We start from the raw sequence: 17,799 nt of genomic DNA, 5'->3' as shown, positions 1-17,799 counted from the left end.
GGCGCCGGGGCTGAGGAAAAGGGGGTGAGCGAGGAGCCGAGGAAGGAGGTCGGGGGGGGGAGCGGGGAGGAGCCGGGGGGGGAGGGAAGCGGGGCGCAGGGGAGCGGGGCGCTGTGTGGCCGGGGGGGGGTCCGCGGGGACGCGGAGGGGGGCGGCGAGGCGCGGGCGCCCTCGGGGGCCAGGCTGCGGGCGCCCCGAGGGCGGCGGGGGGGGGGGGGCGGGCATGGCGGGGGAGGGGCAGGCCCGGAGGGCAGAGCGGGCCTGGGAGGGGCGCTCCAAAAAAAAGAAAAAAGAAAAAAACGGGGGGGGGGGGAAGTAGCAGGAGAGGGTGGGCAAGGCCGAGGGGGTGCCAGGGAGGAGCGAGAGTGCATCCTGGGAGCTGCCCGACAGGCACAGCCACCGGAGCATGTCAGCAAAGCCCGGTTATTAGTCCCAGAGACTTGGGAGGGCGGGGGAGGGGCGGTGGGGGAGGGGAGGGGAGGGAGGGAGGGAGCCCAGATGCGGGAGAGGGGGCAACAGGGAGGGAACTTGGGGCGCCCGGGCCCCGCCGGCCCGGGGGGCCCTGCGGGCGCGGAGCTGGGGGGCGCGGGGAGAGGGGCTGCGGGCAGCGGAGGGCGGTTGTGCGGTGAAGGAAGGTGCCGGGACTCCTGACAAGCTGCGGCGGTGCGTGCGGCAGACGTCCGCCGCGCGAGTGGCACTTCAGGAATGGACAAAGTTCTGTGGTGGGGCGCCCGGAGCGAGGGTCCTCCGTGGAGGAGGCGCCCCGGGAAGAAAGGGTGGGTGCAGGCAGGGTGAGGCCACGCTCGGAGGGGACCTGCTGAGCAGGAACAAAAAACTGGTTGCTCGCTGGAGAGGGCCAGATGGGTTGAATTCACGACAGGGCCCAAGATGGAGGTGTTCTGTGGGGCTGGTGCCAAAGATGAGCACTTACACCCGTGTCTGTAGACACGCTAGAGGTTATGTGTGCGAAGATTGAGAGCTAGGCTCATTTTCCCTAACGTGAAAACATCACCCTTGTTTTTGCCTCTATAACTCAATTACTTTCTTTTTCTGGCAGTGTTTATCTCTGTACTACTTTGGGGGGGGGATTTAGTTTGTACGCAAGACAAGCTCTATTCAAAATAAAGTTATATCCTGTCTGTGGTCTACCACCTTCTCCTCACCCCCAGCTATCTGCCATGTTTCACAGAATGTATATAGATGGCTTTTTAAAAATCTAATTCATTATTAATTTTCTATCTTTTTCCCGCTTTTTCTTTTTTTCTGTCTTTGTGATAAGCGTGGTCAAAAGCTAGAGAGAAAAAAGGAGTGTATGTATGAGCCACATGTGCTGTGGCAGTTGCTATAGGTAAAAGAATATTGTCCATTTAAGTATTTAGAAGTAACTAACTTTAGAAATTTTGATTCTTCGAAGCATTTTAGCAGGACGTTCCAAACAACTAAAAAGTATAGGCGAGGAAAAAGATGGGGATTCTTCTCTTTGCCTTAAATTGAAAAAGTCCCTTGAAAATAATTATAGAGCAACTTAGAAATTGGTGATACAAATATTTAGTTGGATTAGTGAATACTACTAAATGCAGGGAAAATTGTGTGAAATACTTGAATGTTTTTCATGACTGTATACTAAGCACAAAGTTTTAAGAAAGAAAACATGATCTTTCTAGTGGGCAGCCTTCTTTTAAACTTTAGGTAAACTTCAGCTTTTCTTCTAATCTCAGTATGACTGCTACAGATGACTTGTTTTTTTCAGATTTTTTTCAAGAGTTTAAGGACACTTCTTAACCAAACTGAATACACATGCTGTCCAAACAGTAAATAAGTAAATCTTCCAAAAGGTAAAAGAGATTATGGTATCACACAAATGTAACTGAAATTACTTGTGTACCAGTGGTCCCTGTACTCTGCTGTCCAGTGGGCTACTAGATGAAGGAAGCAGAATGCTGCAGGCTGTTTTGTGTCTCCTGGTTGGCTTCATTTTGAACATCTTAATTTCTTGTTGCCATGGGCAATTTTAGAGGGTCTTGCATGAAGAAACTTGTCTGTAAACAATGAGTTGGGGACTACCTCTAACAAAACAAAATTTTGTTTTAAATCAGTGTACAAACGTGGTTCCCTTGCATTTGAAACCTCTTGAAGAATGTGAGTTAGCTTTCATCCCAAGTTAATAATCCAGTTCCCAACGTGACAGACTGAATGTTTCAAGGATCGTACATAAGAGGCACAACCATAGAATGATAATCTGAGTGATAAACTGGCTTGTGTGTTGTCACAATTTTCCGAAGGCAGATAGGGAATTTAAAAGTAATAGTGGAGACTTACTCAATGGGTCACGTGTGTTTTAAGCAGCAACCGAGGGAATAGGGGAGCCAATCCTTAAACATTTCTAGTAGTGGCACAACGCTGTAGAATCAGAATTCAGAGCTTTTGGCTGCTAGGGCCAGTATGGTCGTGAACAGTGAATAAATGTCCTGTTTCACTCGCATCTTTTGACAAGGCATTTCTACTTGAGGACCTGAGCAGCATCAATGGGCTACTGCCACTTTGAAATATCTCTGTATGGCATTGTTGGGTAGTACAAGAAAGGTGAGAGAAAATTTGAGGAAAAAAAAGTTATTCATGAAGATGTATGAAAAATATTTACCTAGGCTGGCTTGCTGATAGTGTTCTCCGTTCCTTACAGAACACTAGGATTCAGTCTCATCAACGTTTCTGGGCTGACTCAGAGTATCTAGTTTCACAGTTTTGGTGTGCAACCAAAAATATCAATGAATACTGCAGCCAAAGAACAATGAGAGAAGACACATTGTAAGCATACCCCTTTGCTGACTAATTCCCTGTTCTTCAGAGCAAGATAGCATGCAGTTTTTTGAAAACCTTATCGGTGCTGCTTCTTACCCAGGTTTGAAAACTGAAAGCACTTGAGCTGTTGTACTATGTAGGTAAAGGTGGGTTGACCGTAGAAGAGCAGCTGAGCATATCTTCAGATGCCAAAGGTCTTACCTTTCCGTTGGCTGTAGATAGTGCTGCCATATGCTTACTTTCAGAATTGGATAATAAATGTAATTAATAATAAAGTAAAATAAATAACATCAACTAAATCCATGAGCCCATCATAATCAGAGGAGAAAGTACTATTCTTGGGTTCTTCAGTAAAGCTGCAGGAGAAAGCTTAAAAGTCACCATGGAAAGATAAAAATTACTGTTGTTCGGCTGAATGCTTCCTGCCTTTTCACTTGACTCGTTAATTTTAGTCAAATAGGTTTCCAGATTAGCAAAATAAGCACATGAATATTACTTGTGAAACAAGTTCTTGTGGAACATACCATTTCCCTAGAAATAGATACACGGAAGTGCTATTGCCATGCGTGATCTAGTCTGTCTTTATTATTGTTTCATTTTAAACAGGTATGTTATGTCAGCTGTGGCATCAGTTCATCCTTTAGAACTCTCTTGCTTACAGCAGATCTGTTCTTTGCTCTAAGTGAATAACTGGGGTCTTACTGACAAGCTGAAATATTGGAATGGTATCTACAGTATTTGCTTTTTGGTTACCTGACACGGTAAACCAGTGGCTTTATGCTAATGGAGCTACCAGGTGTATTTTCAGGATTTTTCCATCTTTTTATTGTTCTTTTTACAGCACACAGCATGAGTCCTTATTTATAATCTCTTATAAATTCTGTAATTTATATGAAACTGAACCCACTTATCCAACTGATATGACATTCAAGTAGGTTGGAGAAAATGACAGGGCTGTAGGTATTTGGTGATCACGTTTTAGGCTTTGGGTCAAAAGGACTCCAGTCAAATAGCTTCATGGTTAATTACATTTTCTTCGTTTAGCCTGTTATTACTAGTACATAACAGACTTGGCATCATGAGAGCCAGTATAAAATCAAGTAGGTTTTTTTCTAGCTAATAGATTTCACAATTCTTTTGAAAGTACATGCATGTAATTACAGATAAATTATAAACCATTTTATTTTTAATTTATAAATAAGCATCTCCAAATATCAGCTGAGCCCAAATATAGTTGCCTTGGTTCCTATACGTAGACCAGTTAAACTATCCTTCAACAATTGATTTATATAACTGAAATAGCTAGGGAAGTGAGAAATTTCCTTCCTTTTAGGATACAATGCCAAGGATGTTAAATCTCTAGAGACTCTGATGATAAGAATTGGGCTGTCCTTTTTTGGAGTTATTAAACAAGTATATGATTATTCATTCGAGCACTGAAATTGTGGAATATGATTCTGTTGTTCTCCCTCTTCTCCCACTTGGTCATATGTACTTCTGCACCACGCAGATTCAGTGCAAGGCTTGGTAAGCGCGTGGTGGAGGACAAGCCTCCTCTTCAGAGGAAAACAAAGGGTACTTCAGGTTTTGGTGAAATAGTAGATGCGATGTTTTTTTCTGAGAGCCATCTCTTGGCAATGCACTGGGAATTGCATGTAATCGGTAGTATTATCTGATGGCTGTGAGTGATCCCCCCCCCACACACACAGACACTATCTTTCTTCAGTAGAAGTACTTGGCTTCATTGTTGAGAACACATTTAAGATTATTTTGGAAGATGGAAAAAATGAATCTAGCTCTTCCAATACAAGCTGTGTGTTAATTTCTGTGAAGGTAATCACAGCGACTAAAGCAAACAAGTGCACTGAGGTTTCTGGTTTAGAGCTTCTGTAAACTTTAAGCAAGCACTGGAAGTAGTAGTGGCTTTATGAATGCCTTTCCTTTGAAATCTGCCTAAAAAAATAAGATCAGTAATGACTGATCCCATCCATCCTAAATTTAGAAATGAGTCTTATTTATAATCCTTGCTTTTCAGAAGGAAAGCAGGTTAAGGAACTGACCTAATACAATTCTGTTGGGGGGGAGAGGGAGGAAGCGACTTCTTAGAACTTAAGAACTGGCATTTTTTATATGCTGATAGTATGTGTCCTATTACCAGATAGAATGGTGTTAGTAAATGCCTACGTTAAACAGAGTGTAAGACTCAGATAATCCTCCTAAAAATACAGAGGTTTTCCATATGCAACATACTTCAATAACAATCTGTCTTATCCAGTCAACTTTGTTTAGATCAATAAAACCTAGTTATGCTGTCTTAGACCTTTGGCTTTACATCAATCTGTCCATCATTGTCTGTAACATACTTATAAGGCTCTGCTGACATCTCAAAAATGCACTGAAAATACTTTTCCAGTCAACTCTTTGAGAGTTATAAGTAGCAAAGGACTTGGAGTATTCATCTTTAAAAAATTAACAATGCAAGTTATAGCAAACTGAAACCATGTTGAACTGTCAAACTCCCATTCGCCTATGAAAGGTTAAAAGAAAATGGTTTGAGACATACAGATAACTTGCTTGTTTGGCTTTGACATGATAAAAATTTTAATAAAGTCAATTATAATCAAGGAGAGAATTTTGTAACAAAAAGGGCACAACTGTCTTTGGATGAAGTTACAATGCTGTGTTGATCTCTGGACAGATACCTTGAGAAACCAGTAGCAGTTGAAATGCTGAGCAGTCCCTTTCACAACATTAATGAAAATACTCGGCTTTATTAAAGAGACGGTATTCTGAATTTTTTGCTCCAAATTCCTACTTTTTGCTCTTTATCTAACTTTTATTTTAGTCACTTTTAAAGCAGAATTGTACTAGGTTTATCTCTTATCTGTTGCTAGATTTCTAGATTTGATTTCAGTTCTCTGCCTAGCTTGCTCCAAGACTGTATTGGTTCTGGGGATTAATATGCTCTGGTTAATCACAGTGTGAACCTTAACCTCTAATAATGACCACCCTGCCTGATACTTTTGCCTGTAACCAACCAGTACTTCCATTCTTTGTGGTAAGGGCTTTATTTTCTGTTTGTTTTTGTTTTAAAGTTGTTAAGACTGAAGCTAATTCAGTTATGATTTTATATACAACCAGCTTTACTGTTCGTACACAGTATGGGTTTTACAACAAAGAGAGCATGAATCATTTGCCTGTCTGTGTATTTAAAGAAATCTAAAGTAAGAGTAATTTGTTTTGGAGGCTCTCACATCCATTTTCATCAAATCTGCTGTATCACTGGTCTTGCGTAGCCAAAACTTTTAATAAATTCAGAATACTTTCTATCAACTCTTTATTTCCCAGTACCTCTTCCTAAAGGATCTTTAGAGAGAGCCTGGCTGTTAAACAGCTGTAGATGTCACGGCACCCATGTGGACAAATATCTGATTGTGCTTGTATTAATCTCTATTAGGAATCTAGTCTGATGCTGGATTGAGAGAATGAATTACGGAGAATTACTCAAATACGTTTTGTGGAATTTAGGTGGAGTTCTTTATGCTGTAACTACAAGCACATTTACCTCATGAGAAAGGGATTCCCTAGATATTCTAAAATTCTTAGTTTGTGGGATATGAATCGTAAAAACAGTTCTTTCCCAAAACAGGCTTTTCTGTGGCCAGCTTGCTGATCGGTAAACAGTGACGGGGGGGGGGGGGGGGGGGAGGGGGTTATTCCAATCTGATTAATAACGAAGTATTATTAGCAGTGGCAAGCTGGAGTTAGTGACAACCATGTCCTGCTTTTCCAAGACACTTTGGCAGACAAATGCTCATCCAACTTGAAAATAAGTTTGAACCATTTCGGGTTTAAGTTTGATATCCCGAAACTTCACAACTCGACTGAGTAGCACAGTCTGGCTTTCATAATCTATCAAGTCAGGAATATCTTTGGTACTGTTCCTAAAAGCACCACCATAGCCCTGTGCGGGAACATCTCCTATGTGTCAGAGGCATGGAGAGAAAAGTTCTAATTAATGGATCTACAATACTGTAAAACTTTCAGCTCAGCTGCTTAATCTTCTTGAAAAATGATCCATTTCAGCCCAAAATATACTAATCAGCCTAACTGATCCCTCAAGGATAAGAGTTGGTTTTCTAGAAAATGGGGTAACCAGTGACCAGCTCTGTGACCAGACCTTTGAGAATACAAAGTTTGGTCAGTTCTGTTCCAGAACTGGTAAAAACTTCGAGTCCTTGAGATCCTATTTTATATTTCCCCCGTTATGTATTACTTGGAGGGCAGTAAAGACCAAAGCCCAAGGACCAAATGTTATCCAAGCTGGAGGAAATGTCATATATGTTTTTATTCTAAGACTACTCCTATTAACAGTGCGTACTTCAATACTCTTTTCTTCTGCCTTCACTGTTCAGGGTTCCAGAGTATATGTATGTGGAGACTAGTGTGAATTATTAATTTAAATATTTTTGAATAAGGAGTGAGCAAATTATATGCAACTGGAAGTATTCATTATTGTGCTCAGAATGGAAGCAATTCATACTTAAAATTACTTGCAGTTTAATAGCACGGAGGTCCTGTTGCATTCAGAGACTGCCCCCCACGCTGAAGAGCTTACCAGTTAGATGAGGCAAAATGCAGTGTTTGTGTAAGATGAAAGGAAATCAGCAGATAAAAATAACAAAATCATCTGATTGTATATTTTGACTGTGGCAGAACTTTGACTTTTCATTAAAAAAGAGTCTTAAATGCTTAGCAGTCCAGCTGATGCACAGCAAGCAATTTCTGGTTGGAAGGTTTCTTGTATGCAGATTCCTTCAAATTCAGAATATTCCATATTCTATCCTGAAAAAGGCTTCCCTGCTAGAGAAGAGACTCATGGACACTCAGCAAGCCATATCACTCCTGTGCAAAAAATGATGAAATAATAAGGGTCGTCTCGGGGGCCTGTGGTTTTCCATTCATGTACAGCATTTACAGGCTGCACATGAGACAGTTAAAAATAAGCTGGCAGGTTGAGATGAAACTTGTGAATATTCAACGACCGATACAATTAGCAGGAAGAGAGGCTAAGATCTATTTTAGCCCTCATTGCTATAAGTTTGCAACCACTGATTTGGGGGTCCTGCTTCTGGTAGGACTCTACTAGTTAGAATTTACAGAAAGTCAAATTACATGGGAACTCTTCAGAGCTTTCTGCCAGTAGTTCATTCTTCTTTTAATGAGGGTCAAGTACTGATGAGCCACATGACAATGATCAGTAAACAAGCAAGAGGTGCTTGTTTACAGCCATTCCCTCAAAGTAATGGTCTGACTCACTGTTTGCAGGCATAATGTTTGTGTCCAAAGTTGCAGATCACAAGGCTCACTTAAGTGATCTGAGAAAGTCCGTGGTGGACCAGTTTTCAGGAGGTTGAGATGTTCTTTGGCAGATCTTTAAATATAAAAGCAATGCTATGTGAACTTTGTTCTCTCCCACTTCAGAGTAAAATCGATAGTCCATGAAGCGCTTGTTGAATTGGTGCAAAGCTGTATCCTCCTCCACTCATAAAAGCTCTTATTAGAAGGTTAGATAATACCGCACTGAAGACACCATCTTGGGCAAAGCAATATTTGCGTATATAGCTACTGTTTTCCTCCTTTCCTCAAAAGCCGTACGTTACTGATCTTTAATTTCTTCAGTTCCAGAAAGATTAATTTTCATTTCTGTTTAGGGTCATTCACCTCACTGCGTAGATTATGGAATTTTGACTGTTTCCAGTGTCACGTCCTGCTTTGCTGCAGAAAACATTTGACATTTAAGTGTTACTCTCTTTGGATGGGAGAAGGGCAAATAGACGCAGTGGTACAGATTATATATTGACTTTGAAGTGTCTCAGATTCTTCTTGTCAAAATGCACCTGTTTACTATCTCATCATATTCCTAAACTACTTATCAGAAATTATGTCTTGAGCAGCTTGTGGAAGTTGCAACTTGCACTGCAGTTTATAGCCTGAATATAGTTTCATGAGAAAATAAGTAATGGAAGGTCTCTTGATCTCAAGTCTATCGAATTCCTTTCATTCTTAGCATAAGCCATCTTAAAATTGTATTGTTACGATTTCTGATGCTGTTGCAACATGCTTACAGTTTTATCCTTTTTTTTCCTTTAACTGTTTAAAGATTAATTTCAGAATTCTAACCAGCAATATAAAAGATAAAAAAAAAAACTTTTAAGTTCATTACAGGGTGTTTTGGTTTGCTTTTTTTTTTTAAAAAAAAAAGACTTGCAGTCTCTCTTTTCTAGTGTCAGACTCCCAGTCAACAAACACTAAGCAGTAGTGCTTAATTTGTCTTCTGAATGGTGGAGTCAGGTGAGCATAGCAGACACTGAAGCAGATCCGAGGCAACATTAAGAAGTAGCTATACTGATTTCTTGATCCTCTAGACCATCAAACATCTTTAGAGCGGTGTTCTCTACCTTTACTAAAATATATATTGGCTATTGGGTTTAAAGAACTTGTTCAGCCTGTTCTGTATGCCAATATTAGCATGTTCCCATGCTTCTTGCATGTGTTGCTAGTTGTAGGAAGCTGACCAAGTCTAAGAAAGGTGCATTCATCTGGCTTGAGTTTTACTTCATGTTTTTCTTTGAACTGCATTCTGATATGCAGCAAGACCTTGAAGTTGAGAAGAGGCTTAATCTCATTTTTCATTCTTCCTTTAGTGACATTTGTGAATTTTGTCTGAGTTGTGCATCTTTTTTTTTCTCACATCCCAATATGAAATTCTGCTATTGTTATGACAAGATTGGCTGCCTGGTGTATATTATATTTGGAGGTATGAAGAGTGTAAATAGTGTACTATTAAAATATACAGGAAATATTTGATCAGTATCATCTATGGACTTCACATTTGGAGTGAGGGACATACCTTTGGAGGAACAACTTAACAGTAGAACTTTGTGGCTCCAGCAAGATTTTGCGTTCTTGATTAGGTGTTCAGCTTTGAAGTAGAATTAGGTTATATAACATTAGTTTTGATGATCAGAACTAATACTTATGCTACTTTCTGGGTATATGCCACTTTCGTAAATGAAAATCATGCTCAAGTAAGTATTCAAGGCGATTTGCTATGTTGGATTCTTACCGGCATCTTTATAAGAGCTGAACAGAGTCGTATAAACAAACAAGCTCTGTGGCTGCTCTGTTGCACTGGCCGGGCTGGAAAGGCTGACAGATAAAGCTTCCCTCTGGATCCACCCACCTATTGCCAATCCGTGCACCAACGCACAAGGGAGTGTCATTAACGTAGCGCAGCTGATGCCCTCCGCAAAGCAGTGTCACCTTAGTGACACACCCAGGACTCGCCAACTTAGACTGAGTCTGAATTTCAGATTTCCTTCTCCCATTTGACCGCACACTCGGTGCGCCGTTTTATACTTAATTGAGTGCGTTTAATCAAGGCCCAGGTGAGAAGTGGTGAGGTAATATTTTTCTGTTATTGCTTTACTATACATCATCCGATTCATAACAAGGAAAAGATTTGCAAAAGTATAGCTGTTTGCTTACATAAATGGCTTCTCTAATTTTGAACTATTGGGTTTTAATTAAAATGTAATATTTACTTTAGATGGCAAGCTATACATATATTTGAGTATGCAAAATAGTGTTTAGCTAAGGTTTACAGAAAATCCGTAAGGTTCTGAGATAGAAGCTGATGTTTCGTTTACTCTAAAATACCTTGTTCTTGAAACAGTGTCAAGAGCGTGATCTATAAAGCTTGATATACAAAGATATTTCTTAGGTTCTTGATTTTATTGACAAGTGATGCTGGACATACTGTATAAGAGTTTAGCACACAAATTAGACACTAGTGCTATTCCTGCTTTAGGACTGTTTTTCACACAATTTGTGGTGTGTAGGCCCATGCCAGATATCTCTAAATTGCTATGACTATAAAAAAGGAAATCCATTTTATTTCACTACTTAAAGGTGGCTGTTTCATATAATTAGATAATATGTAGCTCAAAAACGTCTAGAATATGTGATAGTAAATAGAACCAAAGCTACTTCAATAGCATCACTCCTCTCGAAGCATCCTCCTGTGGAAATAACCCAAGGCCCTTGCATTCCTCTCCTGGCTTGGCTTAGGCAAAAGCAAGAATATTTTCAAAATATTTTTGCTATTTTGTACGTTAAAAAGCCATGTGTCAGTAGTTTCAATTCACAGCTGCTATATACCAAACTATTTTGATACTTTAACAGCAAAGAGCAATGATTTTAAATAAAGTGGTATTTCTTGACAAGAAGCTGTAACATTTAGAGCCAAGCTGAAGCCTGACTAGAACGTGAGCTTCATATTATACATTTCAGCTTCAAATCCTTAAAAATTAAGCTGGTAATTTATGTTGATTCTTGGTTCAGTACTGACAAAGATAAATACCATCGAATAAAACACGTGAGTGATACAGGAGGTGGTCTCTCCCCATCCTGACTGAGATCACTACTGCTTACTGTTCTACGAGCAAGGCAGCAGGGCTTCCAGCATGAAAAGTTAATACACACATTTTTTAAATGTCCATATAAACAGCTTTGATAGAGGCAAAGATGGTGGTGTAATTGAAGGAATTCTTGCAATTTTTACAGAAATCCCATTTCTCTCAGTTCAGCAAATAGATAATTAGGCACAACACCAAAATATAATGTCGTCTACTATTTTAATAAAATTATAAGATAATGCTGCATATTGCCCACTATTTAAAAGTTATATATCCCCCCAAAGGAATACATTCAAATTACAGTTACACTCACACTTGACTGTGAAGGTTTTAAGTGTTGTTTTAAATAGGAAAAGGGACTGTTTTAATAACATTTCAGTAACACTCTTTATCTAGAAAAGACATATATACAATCTATTTAAAATAGGAGTAAGATACCCTTTTTTAACTACTGTTTCAGATGTCTGGTTTGCATTGTTTGGAGTTAAGTAGTTCCAGCTTTATTTTTTCTGAAAACAAGATACGTATTTACAGAATTCCTCCTAAAATCTTAACAACTTTTGCAGCCTGATACATACAGGTAGAGTAATTTAATTAGCTCCCCTCCCCCTTAATCTGTTGTGACTCCCTAGAACTTTCCTCCTGGAAGCAGCTTAGGGCTAGTTTCATTTCAGCAGTTTACATAAATGTGTTGCAAATAAGTTACTTCACCTTACACATGTATTTCCAGGAATACACAACTCTGGTATCAGTGTCTCTCTTGCTGGTAGAGCCACCAATTTGCCACACTTGATTTGTCATTGAAAAAACATCAGCCTGTGACTTTGTTAAGCAATTATAATACTAATACACCTTCAAGGTGACTTCATAATTAGCAATCCCTTCAGATGCTGCACCCTTACCTTCCCCCAGCGACGTCTAGTAGCTAAAATTCGAACTTTGCCCCCAAAGAGAAGCCAGTCTTTATAATCTCTTCACTCCGGTTCAGCAGCCCGTCTTAAACTGCACTCACTTATTCCAAGTTATTTACTAAATAATCACTTACTTTGCTGTTTTGAGTATGCTGGTGGAAGAAAATAAAAGGAATTCTCTTCAGCCTGTAGTAATATTTCTACGCATCATGTTTGAAGGACTGTTCCAGCAAAAACTCTCTAGCTTTCTGACAGATGATTGGTTTGGTATTCTAAGTTTACTTTTAATAGACATAGAACAGCTACGGATTAAGGAAAGCCAGCTATGAATTAGGGCTCTACTGTTTGATTTGAAAATAATTTTTGCTCAAAGTAAACTACAACATCTCCCAGAAAATAGAACATGAGGCATCTTGGTTTGCAATGGGAAAAAATGTCCTTGTTAGTCTTGTGAAAAGCGGGAAGGTACAGCTGTAGCGGGGTCCCCGACAGGACGGATTCTGAGGAGTTCTCCGCTTGGTCCCACAGCTGTGGCGGCAGAGCACAAGATAGCTCCGTTTCTTATGGTGTGGCTTCCCTTTCTCATGCCATCCATCTCCTCTCTCTGCATGTCTTTGAGAAGGCACCTACAGCCTTTTGAAAGGTGATTGTCCATTTTTTATGTTTAAAAAAGGAGGAGGGGGGGGGAAGGCAAGATTCTGGATGTTGTGCTAACTGGGTGACAAAAAAATGCTGCAGACAAGGGAGATGCTGTTGTGAGAGTGAGATCCTTTGTGTTTGAAAGTTGGATAGAAAAAAGTGGATATAACCCACAGAGGCAGAGCAGGGTCCCCATCTTTTCACAGGACCTGTAAATTAACTTTCATCCTCAAAATTAATTCGTCAGAATTCTGAAAAAACACTCCTAATCATTCTACTTCTAAATCGCTTTCGATGAATTTCACATTGGGAAATGTGTTGGCAGGGAACATTCACACACTAAGTCTGGCAGAATATTGCTTTTGGGGTAACTTTCTTTCCTAACTTCCCATGACATCCCTCCCATTTTTAAATTCATGCTTGAACTAGATTTTGGAAAATGTGTCAGAAATATGACTGCAGAGCCAGAAGCTTCATCCTTTTAGAGGGAAAGGAGGACCCTAAAGCTCGGTATATAAGCCTAGTGAAAATTACTCAGCTTGAAACTAACTTACTTGATTTAGTGAATAAGATGTAATCAGACTGGTGTCTTAGGAGCCAGTAGACCGCATCTGAAAAATAATGTTTCTCTAGAAGAGTGGAAAACCGGGGATCTTAAGGGCTACAGAAGACGCGCTCATTGGCATTTGCCTGTTACAGAAAAAATATTCATGGAAAAGCTAGATGAATCAACGTCACTTTGATAATTTGGTAACTTTGTAAAGGTTGACCTGGTCATTCGGACACCGCAGCCCACGTGTAGACTTACATGATTGCAGCCTGGTCAGGATACTTAGCAGCCCAGAGGAATACAGGGGGAGAAGTGTCCTCCCGTGAGCTGTCCCTGATGAAGGACATGGGAAGAATGGCACTTGGTTGGAGTACCAAACCAAAGCTACGTTAGTGTGTTAAAGGGACCAGTAATAAAAACAGTTTGGAATTTCTTCTGTTACTAACTTGATCTACAGTAATTCACCTGCTAGACTTGTGATCTGGGGAGCAGAGTCTGAGAAAGCCCTTCTAAAGAATTTCTGTTAAAGACGACAGGGAGAAAATAGCAGTAATCCATAAACACTGCTTCGCTTCCACGTCCCACAGAAATACCTATAGCTATACCTTTAGCGCGGGGACGGCAGTGGGAATCCCAGTATGCCGGCGCACTGCTCAGTGCTCTTTGTATGTGATCAGCGTGTCCCGAGTCACGCTCATCGTGTCCGCCACGACTAAGGTTTCTTCCTGAATACTCGAGGGCACTTGCAGGCTGCTTTCTGCTACTTGCTAACCCACTGTTAATTGTAGATAGCAGCAGTATAAGCTATGTTCAGCTTCTTAGGTAGAAGAAAATAGCTATTTCTAGCGTTGGCTGCTTACAGTGTAACAACCTATCTCTTCTAAATCTTCTATAGGTACGTAAATATGCATAAAGCCTATATATAAAACAAATATGTAGGTAGGTGTTTGGAGATGCCTGTGAGTGCATTTCCCAGTGGTGATAACTTTCAGGAAGCAGTCTGCGGGAAACGTAGTTCTTCTTGTCCAGAACCGGCGGTTTTCGGTGCGGCGGGCTTGCACAGTGCAGTGTCTCGGTCCCGTATCTGCTCGCCCGTTGCTGAGCTCGGGCTGTAGGACGCCGCGCCGTGCGGCTCTAGCGAGCTCCGACCACCTCTGTCGGACCCCTTACTGCCTCCGAGACGGAGCTGAGAAATGAGGTGCGGCTGGGTCCTCCTGCCCCCGTCACCGAGCCGGCAAGGCCTCTGAGCCGTGGTGGCGCTGGACGCTCGTCCAGGCCGCGAGACCCGTCTCGGGAGCCGCTTCGGCGGCCGCGGCGCGGCTGTGCGCCCGGTCCCCTCCGCCGCGGAGCCGGGGAAGCGGCGGGGAGAGCAGAGCGCGCCGTACCCGTTTCCTTCCTCGGGGCCTGCAGGCGCTCGGGAAGGAAAAAGATAAGGCGACCCGAGAACAAGCCGTGTCGGCGGCGGCCCTCGGTGCCGCCGGGCCGCAGCGCCGCCCGAGGCCCCGCCGCGCCGCGACAACACCGGGGCGCGGGGGCTGCCGGGCACCGCGGCGGCGGCGGCGCCTCCACGTGGCCCCGGGGCGCGCGGCGCCCCCCGCGGCCGGCGCTGCCCCGAGGCGCCGCTCCCGCCCCCCCCCCCCCCCCGGCGCCCGGAAGCGGCGGCCCCGCGGCTCCGCTGCCGCCGCCCGTGTCCCCCCGCCGCGGCTGCGGCGCAACCCGGGCCGCCCTGCGCCTGGCGCCGCGGCGCGCATGCTCCGCGAGTGACGCCGCGACTCCATGTGTGCGGAGCGCATTATCGGGCACGGGGCGCCGCGGCGGAGCGGCGGAGCCGGGATCCCGGCGGCGCGGGAGCGGGGCCGAGCGGCGCGGGGGCGGCGGGGCGGCGGCGGGGGCGCCCGGATGCGCGGGGGCCGGCGGGGAGGTGCCCCGCGGGGTAAGTTCGCAGACTAAAAGTTCTCGTCGGGGCTTATTGTCTTGGGGGAGGGAGGAGGAGGAGGAGGAGGAGGTGCGGGTTATTTGTAAGAGGAAGCCGCCGGGGATGCGCCTCCGCTCCGCGGGAAGTTCCGGGAATGCCCCCGAGCGTGCGGCGAGCCAGGGCAGCCCTTGCTAACCTGGGAAAAGTGCAAAGTCCCGCTGTCCGGCCGCTGGAATCGCGCCGGGCTTCAGCCTTGAGGCTGATTTATTTATTAATCCCCGCGGGGGAAGGAGTTTTGCGCCGCTGCGTGCGGCGGGGGGCAGGAGAGGGGCGCCGGGGAGCCGCGTCTCCCGGCTCCATCCTCCGCCGTAAAGGAAAAGTTTTCCCGGTACGGAGCGAGCCCGGAGGCGCGTGGGGCCGGGGGGAGGCAGGTCTCGCTCGGAGGTGAATTGCTGCCGGCTTTTGTTCCGCGCGGGGAAGGGAGCCTGCGACGCGTTCGTTTCGGAAAGTTGTTACGGGCTTTGCGCCGTGCCTCCTTCCTCTTCCTCCTCCTCCTCCTCCTCCGCCACCGTCGCTCCCGGGGCCGGCTCGGGGCGAGGGCGTGGGGTGGGAGCGCCCCGGCTCGGCGCTGCCCGGGCCCCGCGCCGGGGGGTGAGCGGCCGCCGCGGCAGCCCCCGCCGTGGCACCGGCCCGGCTGGCGGCCAGGCCGGGCCCGTGTCACAATAAGAGTCCCGCCGGCCTCCCCGCGGCTCGGGGCGCCCCGGCGCTGCCCCCCCGCCCGCCCCCGGGGCTGCCCGCGGGGGGACGCGCGGCTGCCGCCCCCCTCCCGGTTCTGCGCGTGCGGTGGGATTATCGCCGAGCCGGCCTCGGCCGGGGCTCAGCCCCGCGCCCTCCCGGCGTCTCCCTGCGCTGTGCCCGAGCTCTCCATGTTTGCACGCTCCTTGCGCGTGCAAGCGTGCGGGAAGGGCTCTGGGGCTGGGCGAAGCCGAGCCGTGTTTGTGGCAGTCCGCGAGAAGTTACGCTCTCCAAGTGCATACGTGTGTTAAACTCCTGAGCGTCCGAGGATTACTGTTCCTGCATTATTTGTGGAGAAACTGAGGCAGCGACTTAAAACTACTCGGCATTCCTTATTTGTTTTGAACAGCCAAGCAGGGCAGGCACGTAAGTTCGAATGCGCATACTTGCTTCTCTAGAACATCTGCTTGCTTTTTTTCCTCTTTTGGACTCTCTGTGTCTTAGGTTTTGCTTTCACTTGTCTTCTTCTAGCTACCCCCCGCTCTTCCATTTTTGTACTTTGTACAGTAAACTCCTGTTCCCCAGGCCGGGGGTTCCTCAGGCGATGAGCGCAGTCCTGACCGGCGCAGGGGACCGGCTGGCAGACGTGGCACTCATTCTCACTTCCAGCTTCTCTTACAGGTGTCCGGCTTTCAGGTTTCTCCCTTGCTCGCCTGTCTGTAAGCGCGGCTGGAAGTCAGCAGAGGTGGCAGCGCTGCCTGCTAGAGGCTGTTGCACAGGAAGTGAGAAAAAGAAGAGGGGCCTTTGGGAATAAGTGACGTGCCAGTAGGTTGGAAGCTGCCATACATCAGCAAGAGAGGAGGATGCGAGCCTCTTTCTTTCTAGACGAACTATTGACCAGAGTTTCAAGTGGGTAGGAAGAAGCAGGAGCGTGAGACATGCAGTTAGAGAAGAGGACCAGATGGTAGAGGACCAGAAGCAGGAGATTAACGAAGCAAGTGAGGAATAAAAGAACACGTGGAAGTGATGAAGGGTGCTGTTTCTCTGCGCACGTGAGTTGTGCGGTGGCCGCCCGGTGCTGCGGTGCCACCCGGGCGAGGTCCCCGGAGCTGGCTCTGTCGAGGAGCGGTCTGTCCCACCGGCCCGTGGGAAGGTACCTGCTGGGATCCCCGGGCAGCGAGATCGCAGTGACACCTGCTGGTGTGGGACCGCGCGGATGCAGAGCGGCCCGCGAGCTCCGCGCTGTGCGCGGGGACTGCGCCGCGAGCTCGCCGAGAAAACCCGCTCGTGGGCGAGAAGGCGGCGTTTAAACCCGGGTGCCTCCTCGCAGCGCTTGCAGGCTGTGACACTTACGGAACTGAGTATTCCTGCACATCACGCTTCATTACTCGCTGTTTGCACAGCGTCCTGTGTGTCTGCATGGTGAAGCGTAAAACAAAAAGGGGGTGTTATATCCTGGAGGCAGCAAGGCTCTAAGGTTAAGTGTCTCAAACAGGATCACAAAATAAGTTTCAGGACTGGGAATTGCTTTTTCTTCTTTTTCTATTTTTTCCTAGGTTTTGAAAATTGGGAGGACTGCACGGCTTGGCCTGCGGTATTCAGGTTGTAACGTATATGAGGGTTAGCTTTTATCTGCGGGTAAGCAATAGACTGATCTTTTTCTCACTCTTTCTTGGAAAAAGAGTGAACGTATTGCAGTAGTGTGCCCTGGTGGAACTGCGTGTCGGTGTGAAGGACCATGTTCTGCGTCTGAAGTAAAAACCTAACCAC

The 17,799-nt window shown here is 45.2% G+C and overlaps 1 protein-coding gene across 16 annotated transcripts in view; it reads left to right on the top strand.

Annotated features, from left to right (window-relative positions):
• Positions 1-17,799, top strand: part of GATAD2A (GATA zinc finger domain containing 2A) — a 71,808-nt gene that overhangs the window by 211 nt on the left and 53,798 nt on the right. Inside the window, exon 1 of one of the 16 annotated variants that reach the window (XM_064497463.1) lies at positions 377-408. The exons of 6 other annotated variants lie outside the window; for them this stretch is intronic. The gene's annotated coding sequence lies outside the window, so the exon portion shown is untranslated. Of the gene's footprint in view, positions 1-376; positions 409-15,025; positions 15,313-15,391; positions 15,683-16,242; positions 16,456-17,006; positions 17,028-17,799 lie in introns of those variants that run through there. 9 more of the 16 variants (XM_064497470.1, XM_064497461.1, XM_064497468.1 and 6 more) reach the window with 9 other exon arrangements.

The sequence above is a fragment of the Dromaius novaehollandiae genome, chromosome 25 (assembly GCF_036370855.1).
Source record: "Dromaius novaehollandiae isolate bDroNov1 chromosome 25, bDroNov1.hap1, whole genome shotgun sequence".
Lineage (NCBI taxonomy): Eukaryota > Metazoa > Chordata > Aves > Casuariiformes > Dromaiidae > Dromaius > Dromaius novaehollandiae.
The sequence above is the reverse complement of the archived record's forward strand: the minus strand, read 5'-3'. Positions and strand labels throughout refer to the sequence as shown.